The sequence below is a fragment of the Mesoplodon bidens genome (genome assembly GCF_964165515.1).
Source record: "Mesoplodon bidens genome assembly, chromosome: 4".
NCBI lineage: Eukaryota > Metazoa > Chordata > Mammalia > Artiodactyla > Ziphiidae > Mesoplodon > Mesoplodon bidens.
In genome coordinates, this window is record NC_138160.1 from 149,429,495 (window position 1) to 149,448,678 (window position 19,184).

Genomic DNA, 19,184 nt, shown 5'->3' on the forward strand with positions numbered 1-19,184 from the left:
CATGCCGCATGGTACAGCCAAAAAATAGAAAAATTGAAAGTTATTGTTCTATTCCTAGCTATGTTCTTAGGCCAATGTTTAGGGTGGAAAGAAAACTCTTTAGTAAAACTATCACAAAGTATAGGTACTGGGGGAGGTTAACTGATTGTTGGATTTGTCATCAGATTGCTCCGTCAGTACGAGGCCGATTAAACCCCTTGTAATTCCCGTCACTGACTTTTCAGATGTTCCTAATGTTATACCACTTACTCAGACACACCTCCCTCTGGCCTAACTTTTCAGGTTCAAATTCTCCAGAACACTAAAATGTCCGTCCCTTGACTGACACTATCTTCGTTTCTTAGAGACGGCACACAACTCACCCCCGGCCCCCCTCACTCTGTGCCTTACTGTTTTTTGGCTGTGCCTCACGGCATGCGGGATCTTAGTTCCCCGACTAGGGATCAGACCTGAGCCCCCTGCAGTGGAAGCGCGGAGTCATAAGCACTGGACCGCTGGGGAAGTCCCCGTGTCCTGTACTTAATTAACAGATGTCTTAAAGAGAAAAATACGAGTCACGTACGCCAGCAACTCCCCCACCTCCAATATCATACCGATAGCTTTTGGAAAGTCTGCAGAAGAAATGGCCCACGGTTTAAATACTGTGTTAAGGGAACTTCCAGTTAACGAAGCCATCAACAAAAGCGCTCTAGACGGAGTCACTTGTGCTCCCACAGGTTTTGTCTTCATATATGGTATTGGAACTGACCCACCTTCCCAAGGGTATTCACATACATGTCTGAAGAGCTGGCTAGTAGAAGGTTTATTTGATCGGGACGTTATGTTACCCCATTGTCTATCCAGAAAGAAACAGATGGGACCTCCTTTTTCTCCCCATTACAGAGTCAGGAGATCCATGCGAGGAGGATACCAAAGAAACCTGGTGGCAAAGTCTTTTTGGAATCTTGGTTCCTAGCGCAGGAGTATATGTAAACAGGGGTATGCTTAGAAACCTATCAGCCACCATTAGTCAAATGGTTGAAGAAACTGCAAAAAGCACTGCAGCACAGCAGAAATCCTTTGATTCCTTAGCCCAAGTTGTGTTAGATAACAGAATTGCCTTAGATCTCCTACTGCCCAAACAAGGAGGCGTTTTGTGCTATTGGTCACACGGGTTACACTTATTTTAACACCTCCAGAGAGGTTGAGACACACCCGGAAAAAATTTTCTGAAGAGCAAAATGGTTACAAGATGTAAGAAAGTGATCCTTTAAGTCAGTGGTCCCCAGTCTTTTTGGCACCAGGAACCAGTTTCATGGAAGACAGTTTTTCCATGGACCGGGGCGGGGGCAGGGAGGTATGGTTCAGGCAGTGACGTGAGTGATGGGGAGCAGGAGATGAAGCTTCGCTCGCCTGCCCGCCGCTCACCTCCTGCTGAGCGGCCCGATTCCTAACAGGCCGAGGACTGGTAGTGGTCCGCGTGCCAAGGGTTGGGAACCCCTGCTTTAAGTGACCTTTTTAGTCAGCTACCCTCAGGACTAGGCAACGTTTTCCGCTTTGCTTTACAGACAATTGTTATTTTCATTATATGCACTACCATCCGTTTCCCTTCCTGGCTATCAAATTACTCATAACATGTATCACTGCTTGTTCTAAGCAAAAGCACACGTACAATGATTGTACAACAAACTGAGATGACTGATCAAATGTATAATCTATAAAACTTGCCTTCATCAATATATTTCTATGATTACTGCATTAAATTACTTTGGCAAAATATATAATGATGCTTAAACAAGTTGAAACTGCTGATCATTTCTATAGTTCTGTATAAGGTAATGGACATACACAATGCACATAAAGTACAATTGGCCTAAGTCCTATAGGACACCTTAGAATTGGCTACCAGTCCTTGCCAAGCATCCTACTAGTGCATTCCCCCTGCAAAAGAAAAAAAAAAGGACCGGGCTCTCAAGACCCAGCATGGAGGGACATGATGAATTGGAGGCAGGTAAGCAACCACCTCGGGACCAAATAGTTGATCATCTAATGCTTTCTATCAAAAGATTTATGATCAAAAGGGGGAAGATGATGAGGGAAATCATAAATATTCTGTGGCAGGACAATCAACTAAGAAAGAAAACAAAAAAACAAATGACATGCTCCCTTTGTGGCAAGCTTTTCCCAGTGTTCAATGTGCATATCTATATGATACATTAACCGGACCTCCTCAAAGCAGCAGGATGAAATCAATCTTTGAGAAAAAGATGACCCTTTTCTTTAGACGCCTGCATTTCAATATTGTAATTCTATGACTAATATATTTCTTTTTCATCTCATACAAGGGTACATGGGGGTCGCACTGACCAAAGGCTTGTCTGTACATGAAATATTAAGGGGAAAAAAACCCAACTTGTTGACTGAACTATGTACACAGTGCTAATCTGTCAATATGAGACATAATTTGTCTCAAAAATGTATAAAACTGCATCTCTGACTCCTGATCAATGGAGCAGTTTTCAGACTTTCTGAGAATGTTTCCTGGGTTATAATCCTCAGTTTGACTTGAATAAAATTCTTTTCTTTTTTCTTAGCTTGACTGTTATTTGATTTTTCGTCAGCAGGCCTCACTGCTGAAATGGAAATTACACCTTCAGGAAAGGGCTATACCTGATGTCAAGGGCCTTTCCAGAATACAGGAGGATGTGGCTTCCCCCATGCTTAGCCCCTTGCCCTCTGACATGAAGATACAGTTAGTGTCGGCCTAACAGCTGTGAAGCCCCTTGGGACCAACTGTCTGACATGGGAAGGGAGCTGGTGTTCTCCACTGTACACAAGGCCGCCTGCTGGAAAGCTGTGCTGTGCTTTCTTGCTAGTGGCATATCCCCCGTCTAGGAGGGCTTGCCTGGCAGAGTTGATGGTGGTGTGCCTGGTTCTACCACTGGCCCTCAGGCTCCCAAGGACACAGATTTTCACTGACTCCCGAGCAGTAGCCAGTGGGCTCACAGTCTGGTCTGGACAATGGCCTCCTTGGGGCACCTCCACTTGGAAAGAGATGGCAACACACACGCCGATTATGGATACTTGTGGCTCTGCCTACACATGCCAACACCACAAGGAGATACTCACCTGTTCCAGAGCCCAATGTAAGCCACCTCTCACAGTATGACACAGGTCCAGACACAGCTATTCCTCCAGAGATGCATACCTGCTAACACTGGGTCCACAGGGAAGTGGCAGTGCTCACTGGTGTGGTATACAGGCCCCTTGCCTTGGCTCCAGCCTAAGTGGTGGTAGATAGTTGCCCCCTCTGCTCTCAAACAAAACTCTGGAAGCCCCCCAGGTAAGCACGTGCATACACCCCGGGCTGACAGACCCTACTTCCGGTGAGAAATTGATTTTATCAGGCCACTGCCGCCCTCTGCTAGAGGTAGTGGGTATTCAACCACTGTCATTGATTCCTCCCCTGGACTTCTGCCACTCCCTCCAGAAATGCTGTAATCTCCTTCTTGACCAGGTATGTGCCCATCCCTTTCGGCCCACCAAGCATCATGGATTCAGATCAAGGTACCCATTTCACCTCCCAGTCTGTTCGGTCATGGGCTCTGGCACATGGACTCGTAAAATTTCCAACTAACTTAGCAGCCCGAAGTGGCTAAACTTAAAGAGAGATACCATGGTCTACTCAAAGGCAGGCCCCCCAAGCTTTTAAACAAAGGTGGTCCCCAAAATGGACAAAAAAACATTGCCACAAGCTCTAACACTGCCTGACCCCCAGCCCTCAGATCTCCACACCCCACCATACACGCACCAGCTGCCAGTCTTCTCCACGGACGACTCTCTGTGAGCACGTAGAGGGAACCCTCAGCCCTCTGACGTCAGGCGTCGTTCACATCTGCTCAGCAGACGAATGCTCCCCTTGCCCACCATCTCACCATCTTCCACGCGCCTAATGAGGTCAATCAAGGGCTGGTTGTGCAACGTGATATAGAGAGAAAGCCCCCAAGGGGACAAGCCTCTACCCAACGGCTTAGAGATCATGATTATACAGATTTTATTGGCCCACATGATGGCCCAGGACTAGCCGCAAATCTTAAGGCCACTGGCTTCACCTCACTTTTTTAACAGCTGGTTTATTAAACCATATTCATCAAAAGTTTTGCAGGAGATTGAAGTTATAGCTCCAGGACCCACTAGTGCAACTCACGTGGATCTCAGAGAAAAGACAAAGAGGCTCCCCACCTAGTGGATGCTGGTGTCGTTAGGAAATGAAATCCACAGGGGAAACCCGGAATCCAGTGTCACTATCAGCAGAAGTGGGCCAGGTCCCTACCCGACTTTAGACCAAGAGACAAACAGCCTCTTGCCCCAAAGCAGCTAAACACAGTATCCACACTTCTCAACTCAAAGGAGGCCCCAGCAAGCCAGGTGCACGTCTGAGTCTCCTTGGTTGTGGCTCTTAATGTGTACAGCCTGGATAGCAGGGTTGCTCGTGGACCCCTGGAGCCTAGTGCTGCCCCAGGAGCTGTGCAGGAACACATCAGCCAAGTGCATGACTAGGTCACGGGACGGCTGAGTGCCAGTGCAGGCAGGCCCTGTGAGAAGAGCTTCAGCTGGCACACGACTGGGTGTGGATTCTAACCAGAGCTCACCTCTCTCCACATTACATGGTGCCAGTAGAAACGATGCTGAAACAAGTAGCTCCCTCCTTTTACAAAACCTCAAGTTATATACCCCAGGCAAAACGGCCTTCCCAGTGTTAACCGAATCAGACCCAGATGGCTGGCAGTTTGGGGCTGTCATGATCCTACCGTGGTTTCATAGGGTGAACTCTGGATTCTGAAGCTGTAGGCCACAATGTGTGCCTACAATTAGCCCACCAGTGTGTCCGGAATCTGTGTGCATCATGGATGGGATCCCCACAAGGCTCGGTCTTGGACACGGCATGCCCTTCCCAAGATGCACCCCTACTGCTCTGATGGAGCTTACTGATCCGCTCAACCACCAGCAGAGCCTGTGCTTGTAGTTGTGCAGTGCCCAGGCCTCCAGCAGATCTGCTCGGAACTTAACACCTCTTAGCCACTCTGCCCTTCACGGGTCTCCACCTGGGAAGGCCACCCCAAGCACACCAATGTCTCGGTGGGTGACGTCTCAACCCAAGAGAATTACGAGGGAAATCGTGCTCCCCGAGCTCGTGGGACGGTGGGACCTTCCCCTCCCAGACTGCCTTCACATCAGCAGGGAAGAGACTGGTGATGGTCAACCTGAAGGGCAAGCTGCACCACTGCCTCCAGGTGATGGACGCTGAGGGCCCTCTAGAAGACTGTCCTTGTGAAATCGCTAATTCCTTGCTGCACTCACAATACTTACTAGGCACTACTGTATAGAAAATAGGTAACTGATGAGAACCTGCTGTACAGCACAGGGAACTCCACTTTGCTGTACAGTAGAAACTAACACAACACTGTAAACTCTACCCCAGTAAGAAAAAAAAGCAAAAAACAAACAAACAAAAAATAAACAGTAGGTCCCCTGCCAACTGCATGGCACCAGTAACGTCATTTGGCCTTCATGACAAGTCAAGCCATGTACTCTAACCCCCATCAGCCACGGGGGGCACCTCCTCCCAACGGTCCTACCTTGACCTACCTAGAGCCTCTGATCAGGGGCCTCTTGCCGCCGTGTGTGCTGGCTGATGCGCTGATGACAGCGTTGGCTCCCCACCCGATGCGCCCACAACAGATCCGACTCCCACGTTATTCCCACCACCACTTTCCGTACTCAAAGCTGCTGCCCTCCTTTGTACCCACAGCGAAGGCACTAGCTGCTCCCCAACATAAGCCAGAATCCCCTCCAACACCACGACCAAGTAGGCCACACCTGCCAGGACAAATGTATTTGTGCAATCCTCTGACAGCAGCCTCGGCCTTACAAGCAAAACAACGCTGTCTCTGTCTCTATGCGGGGCCAGACCTACATCCCCAGGTCACTAACCTGCAGTGCCTCACAGTGATCAGCTGTGTGCTAATTCCCTCCAAAATACCTTGAGCCTCACTCAGGCTAAACAAAACCCGTAATCAGGACCCCATACGGGGCACCCTGAGGGTAAGCATCAGGATAACCAGAATAACTAACCACCCACACCTCGTGGTGGTACTTTCTTTTTTTTTTTTTTTTTTTGCAGTACGCGGGCCTCTCACTGTTGTGGCCTCTCCCGTGGCGGAGCACAGGCTCCAGACGCGCAGGCTCAGTGACCATGGCTCACGGGCCCAGCCGCTCCACGGCATGTGGGATCTTCCCAGACCGGGGCACCAACCCACATCCCCTGCATTGGCAGGCGGGCTCTCAACCACTGCGCCACGAGGGAACCCCGTGGTGGTACTTTCTAAAGGCTACTAACTGTATGCAGGCACAAAGACTGCCCCTCACCCTGTACACTCACTGCCCCCAAATGACAGCTAACACCTCATTCAGATTCTGCTTTGGACCTGCCCCGAGCAGTCAGGAGCAAGCCCGCTGGACCCTGCCCAGTCTGCAGCATATCCACAGAGATAACCCCTATGGTTACAATACTGTTACTTTTAAGATCCCGGCACCCTTCACTCTTCTGACACTTTTCCACTAGAGCTGTCCTGCTCACATACAGAAAGGGCCATTCCTGTCCCTGTCCTGTTGGGACTGGCCATCACCAGTGGACTGGGGGGCATAGGAATAACATCAAATATTAAAAGCCACCCAGCAGGGAATTCCCTGGTGGTGCAGTGGTTAAAAATCCACCTGCCAATACAGGGGACAGGGGTTCGAGCCCTGGTCCGAGAAGATCCCACATGCCGTGGAGCAACTAAGGCCGTGTGCCACAACGACTGAGCCTGAGTGCCAAACTACTGAAGCCCACGCGTCTAGAGCCCGTGCTCCTCAACAAGAAGCCACAACAATGAGAAGCCCGCGCACCACAACAAAGAGTAGGCCCGTCTCGCTGCAACTACAAAGAGCCCGCGCGCAGCTACGAAGCCCCAACGCAGCCAAAATAAATTAATTAAAAGAAAAAAAGCCACCCAGCAATGACCAACCACCCTAAACAACCACATGCAGACGCTCCACCCTGCTCAGAGTCTGATGCAGCAACAGCATGACTCACTAGCACAAACAGTGATGATTAACCAAGTGAGTCTCTTCCTTGCAGGGCACCTCTTGCTGTAGGAACCCTAACAACTCAAGGCAGCATAGGCCAACCTCCAGAAGACGTCTTAAGACATACAGGTCATGCAGAATGGAACTAAAGTATTTCAACTCCACTCTCCTGAGGTCCCTGATTTGTTCCCGTGGGTCTTGCCATCCACTGGAGGGGCAGTGGCTGAGAAAAGGGTTTCAAACTCTATGGAGTCTTCATCACAGGCTTCATCATTGTTGCCCTGGTTAAATGTGTGCTACAGTGGCCTCAGTATCTATGTCCTTGGACATATCTGCTACTCAGAGGATTGCTATTCCTGATGCCGAGGCATCACAGGATGGATCATTGAGGGTTTAGCTAAGCTGCTCCATGGTACCACTGCTTTGGCATCCATTCTGTTGGGCCAAGCAGCCTTCAGGGTCCTTGAATTGACACTAGCCCCTTGCATGAGTGCAGGCCCTACACGGCAGCCCCCAGAGTCATGAACAAACATAAGTTCCTCATATGACTTCACCAGCGGCCCTTGTGATCAACAGTCTCCCCTGCTTCCCCTTGTGCACCCCTTACATAAGACCCCTGTGGAGCTTACCACACAGATTGTCAGAGTGGATCAAGGAAACAAGACCCAACCATAGGTTGTCTACAAGAAACTCACTTTAAATATAAAGATGCAAACAACAGAAAATGGATGGAGAAAGACATACCATGCTAACACCAATCAAAACTAGAGGGACTTCCCTGGTGGTCCAGTGGTTAAGACTCCACACTCCCAGTGCAGGGGGCCCGGGTTCGATCCCTGATCACAGAACTAGATCTAGCACGAAACAACTGAAAGCCCACATGCCGCAACTAAAGATCCCATGTGCTGCAACTAAGAGCCAGTGCAGCCAAATAAATATTAAAAAAAAATAAATGCAGGGCTTCCCTGGTGGCACAGTGGTTGAGAGTCCGCCTGACGATGCAGGGGACACGGGTTCATGCCCCAGTCCGAGAAGATCCCACATGCCACGGAGCGGCTGGGCCTGTGAGCCATGGCTGCTGAGCCTGCGCGTCCGGAGCCTGTGCTCCGCAACGGGAGAGGCTGCAACAGTGAGAGGCCTGCGTACCGCAAGAAAAATAAATAAAACTGCACAGCCATTGTCGCATCAGAGGATTCATCTGATCATTTTGCATCAAAAAAAAAAAAAAAAAGGCAGGCGAGACTAATCCTATTCCAAGTACAGACATTCTCTGGAAAACATCCAGATTACAAAGTCTGTAATAAAGTTCTGGGTACCATACAGTAGGGTCTTGAAGCTGGACTTCATCTGCTTGTGGACAAGAGAAGGGGCTGACAAAAGACAGCTGCCTGACAGCCCAACAGTTGACCTGGCACATACTGCTGGCACTCACGGAACAGTGGGCAGGTTCTGTTAAACAATCCGTGGAGCATAAAACCACACCATCGCTCTGATGGGGATAGAGAACACCATATGGCCACTGTATAGTCATGTCTAAAAACACAAAAATAGTGTCCAAACCTATTGTAGTCTCGCTTTGGTTTCTCCCCACTGATCATCTACATCACTGTTGTTCCACATATGGACGAAGTACATTAACAATTCATAATTGGGCTTCCCTGGTGGCGCAGGGGTTAAGCATCCGCCTGCCAATGCAGGGGACACGGGTTCCAGCCCTGGTCTGGGAAGATCCCACATGCCGCGGAGCAACTGAGCCCATGCTCCACAACTACTGAGCCTCTGCTCTAGAGCCCGCATGCCATAACTACTGAGCCCTGCGCCACAACTACTGAGCCCGCGAGCCACAACTAGTGAAGCACGCGCACCTAGAGCCCGTGCTCCGCAACACAAGAAGCCACTGCAATGAGAAGCCTGCGCACTGCAACAAAGATCCAACACAGCCAAAAATAAATAAATATTTTTAAAAATTCATAATCATTCACGATGTAAGGACTGATAGTTTTTCACGATTATTATAACTACACATTACCCAATATTTGTGACTGTTTATGTTTCTGATGCTGCAGTGTGTTTTAAGCATAGTATTCCTCAGATAAGGGTGCCCCAACCCAATATTTGAAAACTGTGCTCGCTTATCAGTTTAAAGAGCCTCAAGATGGGGCTTCCCTGGTGGCGCAGTGGTTGAGAGTCTGCCTGCCGATGCAGGGCACACGGGTTCATGCCCCGGTCCAGGAAGATCCCACATGCCACGGAGCGGCTGGGCCCGTGAGCCATGGCCGCTGAGCCTGCGCGTCCGGAGCCTGTGCTCTGCAACAGGAGAGGCCGCAACAGTGAGAGGGCCGTGTACCGCAAAAAAAAAAAAAAAAAAAAAAAAAAAGAGCCTCAAGATGGAAATAAAAAGTCAGCTTAGGGACTTCCCTGGTGGTCCAGTGGTTAAGGCTCCACGCTCCCAATGCAGGGGGGGCCTGGGTTCGATCCCTCGTTGGGGAACTAGATAACCGCATGCTGCAAGGAAGATCTCGCACATGGCAATGAAGATCCCACATGCCACAACTAAGACCCGGTGCAGCCAAATAAATATTTTTTTAAAAAGTCAGCTTAAAACATTTTAAAAGATGTTTAAGAGGATCTTTGTTTTCAAAGTAAAGCTGTTCATTAGTCTCAAGACTCCATGAGGCCTGTGACCACGTCTGTGTGTTTGCTAACGTGTGCCCGTTTCTCAGCCCAAATCTTGGAACAAGGTCAACAGAGTAAGATAGGTTGTTCTCTAAAAGGACAAGTGAAGGAATGATGTCACCCCTACCTGCTGAGGCCAAGTTCCTGAAGATTCGAAGAATCACATCTATGTAGAGTTCCTCTGAACAGGACTTAGCAAAGTCCACTCTGCCCAGGTGAAGTCCGCAGCCACATCCTCAAAGACCACTGAGTCCTAAAACAGAACACATATCTTAGAGCAACAAACCCACGTGCTCCAGTGTGAGCAGGAAGGCTGGTGCAGCTCACAGCCCAGGGGAACTGGACTCAATCATACTATGTTCACCCAAGGCTCTGTCGTCCCCCAGCTTCAAACCTAAGCCTTAGGAGTCAGACCTTTCCACTCTATCCAGAGTCCTCTTGTTCACTGATCTCATCACATCCCATAGATCTAACAGCACCTGTGACATCTTTTTTTTTTCTTTTTTTGCCAAGCCACAGCAGCATGCAAGATCCTAGTTCCCTGACCACAGATTGAACCCACGCCCCCTAAAGTGGAAGCATGGAGTCTTAAGCACTGGACTGCCAGGGAATTCCCCAAGCACCTTTGACATCTTGAACTTATTTCCCCAGCAGTTAGACTGTGACCATTCCTGGTTTATTTCGTCCCCATGTGCACTATGAAGAAATGACAGACATGCTCTAGAAATGAACCATGTCTGCATCAAGATCACCCATTTCAACTGACAACAACTATTTTATCTCCCTTTTCCTTGCCCAACACAGCTATCAGCACATGAGACAAGTATCAGATCTACAGAGGTGGTTAACAATGGGAAAACACTGAAGGGCTGGGGAGGTGGTATTCTTTTTAATGCACCTTCCAAACTGTCAGAAACCCAGAGGGAAATCAGAACGGCCACCAGCTATCTTCACTGGCCATCTTTCTGGAAGAACACTAGGCCATTAAGAGAACACTAGGCCTACCGTGCACCGCAACGAGGAGCAGTCCCCGCTCGCCATGACTAGACAAACTCTGTGCACAGCAACGAAGACTCAATGCAGCCAAAAATAAATAAAATAAAAAATAATAAATTAAAAAATAAAAAAGAACACAGGCCTACTTTTCCAATTGGAATATTATTTTGGAGAATTTTCAGTTTGGACTTAAGTGTGAAGTTTTGTGCAAATTAACTGTGAGGGAGAAGTGCAAAGCTCTTGACACGGAACCCAAGGCCCAAAAGAGGCAAACAACAGGCTTCTATGAATTCAGGTCCATCGAATATTGACAGGAATATGAAAATACCAAACACCCGTCAAGGTAAACTTCATAATGTGCGCCATCTGATCTAATATAAGGCATTTGAAAAAGCTGAAATGTAGGGACTTCCCTGGCGGTCCAGTGGTTAAGACTCCGCACTTCTACTGCAGGGGGCATGGTTTCCATCCCTGATCGGGGAACTACGATCTCACTTGCCCTGAGGTGTGGCCAAAAAATAAATAAAATTTTTAAAAGGTTGAAATGCAAGACTCATGATGATGAGAGAAATCAATCTATTGAAACACCCCAGCACTGACACCATGTTAACATTAGAGAAGGAACTTTTATAATTGTCTTCTAGATCAGTGATCCCCAACCTTTTTGGCACTGGGGACTGGTTTTGTGGAAGACAATTTTTCTATGGAGGGTGGGAGGGGGGAGGGTTCAGGCGGCAATGTGAGCAATGGGGACGGACAGATGACGCTTCGCTTGCTTGCCCACCACTCACCTCCTGCTGTGCGGCCTGGTTCCTAACAGGCCCGGGGGGGGGTGTTGGGGACCCCTGTTCTATATGACAAAAATCTTAAATAGAGAAATGGAGATATTATTTTAAAAGACCCAAATCAAACTTCAGGACACGGAAACTACAACATCTTACATGAAAAATATACTGAATGGAGGGACTTCCCTCGTGGCACAGTGGTTAAGAATCCACCTGCCAATGCAGGGGACCGGGTTCGAGCCCTGGTCCGGGAAGATCCCACATGCCACGGAGCAACTAAGCCCATGCGCCAAAACTACTGAGCCTGCACTCTAGAGCCCGCGAGCCACTATTACTGAGCCTGCGTGCCACAACTACTGAAGCCCACGTGCCACAACTACTGAGCCTGCATGCCTAGAGCCTGTGCTCTGCAACAAGAGAAGCCACCGCAATGAGAAGCCTGTGCACTGCAACGAAGGGTAGCCCCTGCTCGCCACAACTAGAGAAAGTCCGCGTGCAGCAACAAGAACCAAAGCAGCCAAAAATAACTGAAAAAAATAAATTAGAACTATATATATATACACACACACACACATACACACACACACACACTGCATGGCATTAAAAGCAGATACAATATTGCAGAAAAAAGAGATGTGAACATCAGGATGGGTCTTTACTGCAAAGATGTGAACTCTGCAATAAAGTATCAAAAAATGTAGAGAGCATGTGTGAGCTGTGAAAGGACCCCTACCAACTAAACATGTAGTTGGATTCCCAAATGAGAGAAGGAACCTAGAAGAAAATCTTCTAGCTATAATAATCAAAATTATTGCTAAGAATTTTTCCAAGGGAATGAAAAATATAAAGCCCAGATCTAAGAAGGTTGACAATCACCAAGCACAGGAAACAAATCTACACCAAGCCTTGTCATAATTGTATTTCTCAAAACCAGAGATGAGGGAATTCCCCAGCTGTACAGTGGTTAGGACTCCATGCTTTCACTGCCCAGGGCCTGGGTTCCATCCCTGGTCAGGGAACTAAGATCCCACAAGCCATGCAGTGAGGCAAAACAAAACAAAAACCAGAGATGAAGAGAATCTTCAAAGCACCCAGAGAAAAACAACACATAATACACAGATGAACAAACATAAGGTTGATACATGAGTTCTCACTGGAAATAATGCCAGTGCAAATACACTGCAGTAACATATTGAAAATGCTCAGAGCAAAATTGTATGTCACAGAAAATGTCTATACTAAGAGGAAACACCTTTCTACACTATGGAAACTAAGTCAGACACACAAATGCTGAAAGAATCCATCCCCAGCAAACTGGCACTACCAGAAAAGGGAAAGGAAGTCTTTCAGGCAGAAGAGACAGGACATCAGCTAGAATGGGAGATCTGTACAAAAGCTTGGAGGTTCTGGATGTGTGGCTACATGGACATAGATGTAAGATGGGGGACTTCCCTGGTGGTACAGTAGTTAAGAATCTTCCTTCCAATGCAGGGGACACAGGTTTGATCCCTGGTCAGGGAACTAGGATCCCGGATGCCTCAGGGCAACTAAGCCTGTGCACCACAACTACTGAGCCTGAGCTCTAGAGCCCGTGAGCCACAACTACTGAGCCTGCGAGCCACAACTACTGAAGCCTGTGCGCCTAGAGTCCATGCTCTGCAACAAGAGAAGCCACCACAGTGAGAAGCCTGCACACCGCAACAAAGAGTAGCCCCTGCTCGCCACAACTAAAGAAAGCCCACGCACAGCAATGAAGACCCAACGCAGCCAAAAAAAAAAAAAAAAAAATTTTAGATGGTTTTTCTTTTTGTCATTTCAGCCTGAGAAATACTTGTTTATTTCAACAAAACGCTGATATACTGGAGGGCTAGTGTATCTCTAGAAGTAAAACACATGACGACAGTTGCAGGAAGACCAAGAGAGTGGATATGACATCTTTTCTGTAGCGTTAGTTTTTTTCACTTCCTTTCCCGGTGGCTTACTTCCTTTTAAAGTTAGAACCAGTGATATCCTTTTTCCTCGTTTTCTCTACTGCTGTTCATTTGCTGTGAAGCCAGGTTAAGTGGCCCCTCATCTTGGTGAATGTCAACATGGGTGAAGGTCAGTCCTTTGACCCCAGGCTTCTGGCCCCAATGTCAAGGCCAACAGGTAGGAGCACCACATCTCTGCCATGAAGGTCAAGCTCAATTTGGGTGTCGACTCCCCAGGTGGCACTGCCACAGTGTGAAATCCTTGAGGGACCTGTAGATGCATAATCTACAATGCACCGATTTCTCTCCATTGTGAAGAAAATTTCTGATGTATTTGCAGTTAAGGATAAAAACAGTTGGGACTTCCCTGGCAGTCCAGTGGTTAAGACTCTGCGCTTCCACTGCAGAGGGCCCGGGTTTGATCCCTGATTGGGGAAGTAAGATCCCACAAGCTGCACAGCGCAGCCAAAAAAAAAAAAAGAGAGAGAAAAACGAGACTGCAGTTGAACTGTTGAACACACACACGCACACTCTAAACACAACAGAGGCCCCAGGAGCAAATAGATGAGTTAATCAGATGACTCACAGGTTCAGATACCAGCCTGTGTGAAACAGACTGGGCTAAGACAGGAAACATTTTCAATAATAATATCAATAGTGTATTACTGGGAATACCCATGATTAAAAGTTCGAAAGAAGCAAAATTACACCAAACACCCTTTGGTGACAAATATGAGAGGGCAGGGATTCCCTGGTGGTGCAGTGGTTAAGAATCCCCCTGCCAATGCAGGCGCCATGGGTTCACGCCTTAGTCCTGGAAGATCCCACATGCTGTGGAGCAGTTAGGCCCGTGCACCACAACTACTGAGCCTGTGCTCTAGAGCCCACATGCCACAACTACTGAAGCCCACATGCCTAGAGCCCGTGCTCCGCTACAAGACAAGCCACTGCAATAAGAAGCCCGTGCACCGCAACAAAGAGCAGCCCCCACTCGGCACAACTAGAGAAAGCCCGCACACAGCAATGAAGACCCAACGCAGCCCCCCAAAAAATGAAAAAAAAACCCCACAAAACTTGAGTAGTGGTATTTCACACAGAGCAGATTCCACAGGAAGGAAAATTCTCAGAGATAAAGAGAGGCATGACATGATGATAAAGGCATCGATTCTGCAAGAAGACATAAGAACTCTTAGTGCGTGTGCGCCTAGCAACAGAGTCCACATGCTAGAGACAAAAACTGATACAACTGCATCGAAAAATGGATGAATCCACTATTAAAGTTAGAGACTTCAATATATCTCTATCAGAAATGACAGATCCTGGAAGCAAGAAGTGAGTAAGAACATAAATGAACTCAACAGTACCATCTGTAACTGGATATAATTCACAACTATGGACGACATCATCCAAAGACAGCAGCACACAGATTCCTCTCAAGTGCACATGGGACCATCACCAACAAACATCATATCTTGGGCCATGAAACAAACCTTAATGAATTTAAAAGAATAGAAATTACAATAGATGCTCTTAGGCCACAGTGGAATTAAACTGGAAATAACATAAAGGTAGCTGGAAAGTCCCCGAAGTACTTGTAAACAACAAACTTCCAAATAACAAATGGATCAAAGAAGAAATCTCCAGAGAAATAAAAAATATTTTGAACTTAATGAAAATGAAAATAACACTTATAAAAATTTGAGGGATGCAGGGCTTCCCTGGTGGCACAGTGGTTAAGAACCCCCCGCCCAGTGGTTAAGAATCTGCCTGGCAATGCAGGAGACACGGGTTCAAGCCCTGGTACAGGAATATCCCATGAGCCATGGAGCAACTAAGCCCATGTGCCACAACTAATGAGCCTGCGAGCTACAACTACTGAAGCCCGCGTGCCTAGAGCCCTTGCTCTGCAGCAAGAGAAGCCACCACAATGAGAAGTCTGTGCACCACAACGTAGAGTAGCCCCTGCTCGCCACAACTAGAGAAAAGCCCGCACGAAGCAATGAAGACCCAATGCAGCCAAAAATAAAATAAATAATTTTTTTTTAAATGCGAGGGATGCAGTGAAAGCAATGCTTAGAAAGAGAAAGCGCTGAAAGGATATATTAAAAAAGAAGCAAGATCAAAAATCAATAATCTAAACCTCTACCTTAAGAAACTAGAAAAAGGGCAAATTAAATCTAAAGTAATCAGAAGAAAAAAATAATAAAATTTGGAGCACAAATCAATAAAATTTAAAACAGGAAATTGGTAGAGAACATCAACTAAACCAAAAGCTGGCTCTCTGAAAATATTAATAAAATCATATGCTAACTAGGAAAAAAATGGAGAAGACAGAAATTATTCTTATCAGCAAAGAACTAGGGGATATCATTACACGTCTTAAGGATGTTGAAAGGGTAATAATGGAATACTATGAATAACTATACCTACAAGTTTAATAACCTCGATGGAACGGCCCTATTCCTTGAAAGACACAGCCTGCAAGAACTCACACAAGAAGAAACAGATAATCTGAATAGTCCTACATCTTTGAAAGAAACTGAATGAACAATCAGTAACCTTCCCACAACCTTGCTACACTGTTGGTGGCAATGTAAATTGGTGCAGCCACTACGGAAAACAGTATGGAGGGTCCTTAAAAAACTAAAAACAGAATTACTATATGATCCAGCAATCCCACTACTGGGCATATATCTGGACAAAACTGTAACTCAAAAAGATACATACATCCCAATGTTCACAGCAGCACTATTCACAATAGCCAAGAATGGAAACAACCTAAATTTCCATCGACAGATGAGTGGATAAAGAACATGTCGTACACATACAATGGAATATTACTTAGCCATAAAAGGAATGAAATAATGCCATTTGCAGCAACATGGATGGACCTAGAGATAGTCCTACTAAGTGAAGTAAACCAGACAGAGAAAGACAAATATCATATATTGCTTATATGTAGAATCTAAAACAATAAATAAGTAAAAGAAAATAAAATATTCCAATGAACTTATTTCCAAAATAGAAAGAGACTCACACACATAGGAAACAAACTTATGGTTACCAAAGGGGAAAGGGGCGTGGACAGAGGGCTATATTAGGAAGTTGGGATTAACATATACCCACTACTATATATAAAGTAGATAACCCACAAGGACCTACTGTATAGCACGGGGAACTATACTCAATATTTTGTAATAACCTGTAAGAGTAAAGAATCTGAAAAAAGATATGTATGTGGGCGTGTGTGTATAAAACTGAATCGCTGTGCTGTACACCTGAAACTAACACACTATTGTAAATCAACTATACTTCAATAAAAAAGTAAAGTAAAAAATAATATAATTACTAACCTTCCAAAACAGAAAACACCAGATCCAGATGGGTTCACTGATGAATTCTACCAAACATTTAAGGAAGAAATTAATTCTCTACAATTAGTTTCAGAGGACAGAAGCAGAGGGAATGTGCACTAACTCATTCTACGAGGTAAGCATTTCCCTAATAACAAAACCAGACACAGACATGACAAGGAAACTATAGATCAGTCTCTCTCATAAACAGTGATGTAAAAATCCCAAAGTATTAACAAACTGGGGACTTCCCTGGTAGTCCAGTGGGTAAGACTCCATGGGGGACCCAGGTTTGAACCCTGGTCGGGAAAGTAGATCCCACATGCTGCAACTAAGAATTTGCATGCCACAACTAAGGAGACCGCATGCCTCAAGGAAGATCCTGCAAGCCACAACTAAGACCCAGTGCAGTTAAAATAAATAAATAAATATTTTTTAAAAATATTAACAAACTGAATCCAGTAATATAGAAGAATTATACACCATAACTAAGTGGTATTTATCCCAGGAATGCAAGGCTGGCTCAACATTCAAGAATCACTTCAGGGGACTTCCTTGGTGGTCCAGTGGTTAAGAATCCACCTTCCAATGCAGGGGACGTGGGTTTGATCCCTGGTGAGGGAACTAAGATCCCACATGCCACAGGGCAACTAAGCCTACGCACCACAACTACTGAGCCTGCGCGTCTCAACTAGAGAGCCAGCATGCTGCAAACTACAGAGCCCATGCACTCTGGAGCCCGTGCACTACAACTAGAGAGCCCGCGGGCCGCAACTAGAGACAAGCCCATGTGCTGCAACGAAAGATCCCACATGCCACAACGATAATCCTGCGTGCGGCAACTAAGACCCAACACAGCCAAAAATAATAAAAATAAATAAAATAATTCTAAAAAATCACTTCAACAGTCTAAAGAAGGAAAATCACAGCATATCAAAAGATTTTTCTAAATTTATTTGAAAAGGCAAGACTATGGAGATGGCAGTAGAAGGACCAGTGGTTGCCGGGGATCGGGGTTGGGGGAGGGGTGACTAGGAGGCGCACAGGGCGTTTTTTAGGGCAGTGAACGTGTTTCGTAGGATTCTCTAAAGGTGGACGCATCTTCATCTAAACCCACAGAACATACATGCAAAGTCAACTGTGGACTGTGGGGGATGACGACATGTCAGTGTAGGTTCGTCCACTGGAACAAACACACCACCATCTCACACGTCCAGAGGTCTGTAGGCCGGCAGGCCCAATTTACCATGTGCCGTTAAGTGCCCACGGGCATCTGGTAGCCCTCCTACCACTACAGAGCAGTGGCACACCACGACGGCCACTCCCTGGGCCCTGCTGGAGCCGAGGCCCTCCCAGGCCCTGAGACCAGGCTGCTGGCACCAGCTGCCCGGATTCCTTGGGCTGTGCATGCAGCACCACACAGGCTCACCCCTCCAGAGGCCTCCTTCCTGAAAGGAACTGCTGCCGCCAGGACATGGGTAAACCGGTGCCCCTCGCACCTCCCACGTGACGATGGTCTCGTGGACCCACAACACAGCTGGTACTCAGGAAATACCCAAAATACTCTAGCCACTTGCAGCAGATGGCTTGTATTTAGATGCTTTCCATGGAGCTGCTGACCGCTTGGCTGAGGACTATTCGTTGACCAGCCAGGGCAGGGGCAGTTTCCCTGAAGGGGCCTTTCATTGCACGTGGGAGACAGCCCTGGCAAGGCTGCACAAAAGCATGGCAGAAATAGTAGAACAGAACCCGGAATCCCCCAGCGTGTCTCCCGCCCCTCTCCAATGCCCTGGGATTAAGCGGATTCCAACACTCCTCCGATGTCTGCTTGTCTTAACTAAATTACACTGCATGGGCACTAGGCTTCTAATCTTCACACTCAGACACGTTCATATTCGATTGGATGAGATGAGGTGTGTCAGTCATCAAGCAGACATCGGAGGTGAATTACAATAAAGAGGCTGGATCCATTCGTGATGTGATCTGTGGTCTGACTAGGAAGAACTTTCAGAGCCCCACCCTCTCCCCTGCCCGGCCCAGTCTATGTGAATGGATACGGAGGCCCACGAGTGCCATCTGTCCTGTGGTGGGAAGATCAAACCTCATAAACACCCAGCCACGACGGAGGCCCCACCAGCTCTTGCCCTGGCCACCTGCAGGAGCGTCCACCTGCGTCCATGTCCCCAGATCACCAACTGTCTTCTGATCCTCTTGGTACAAGTGGCATCATCCTGACAACCAAGCCCATCTTGGGTGGGGGGCAGGGTTGATCCCCCTCCTAAAGGGCAACCATA

At 47.1% G+C, this 19,184-nt stretch overlaps 1 long non-coding RNA gene across 3 annotated transcripts in view; it reads right to left on the bottom strand.

The window, feature by feature from the left end:
- LOC308617028 overlaps positions 1-19,184 on the bottom strand; it is a 46,074-nt gene that overhangs the window by 11,636 nt on the left and 15,254 nt on the right. For all 3 annotated transcript variants that reach the window (XR_014015804.1, XR_014015805.1, XR_014015806.1), the window contains exon 2: positions 9,914-10,039. This is a non-coding gene — a long non-coding RNA (uncharacterized lncRNA). The remainder of the gene's footprint in view (positions 1-9,913; positions 10,040-19,184) is intronic.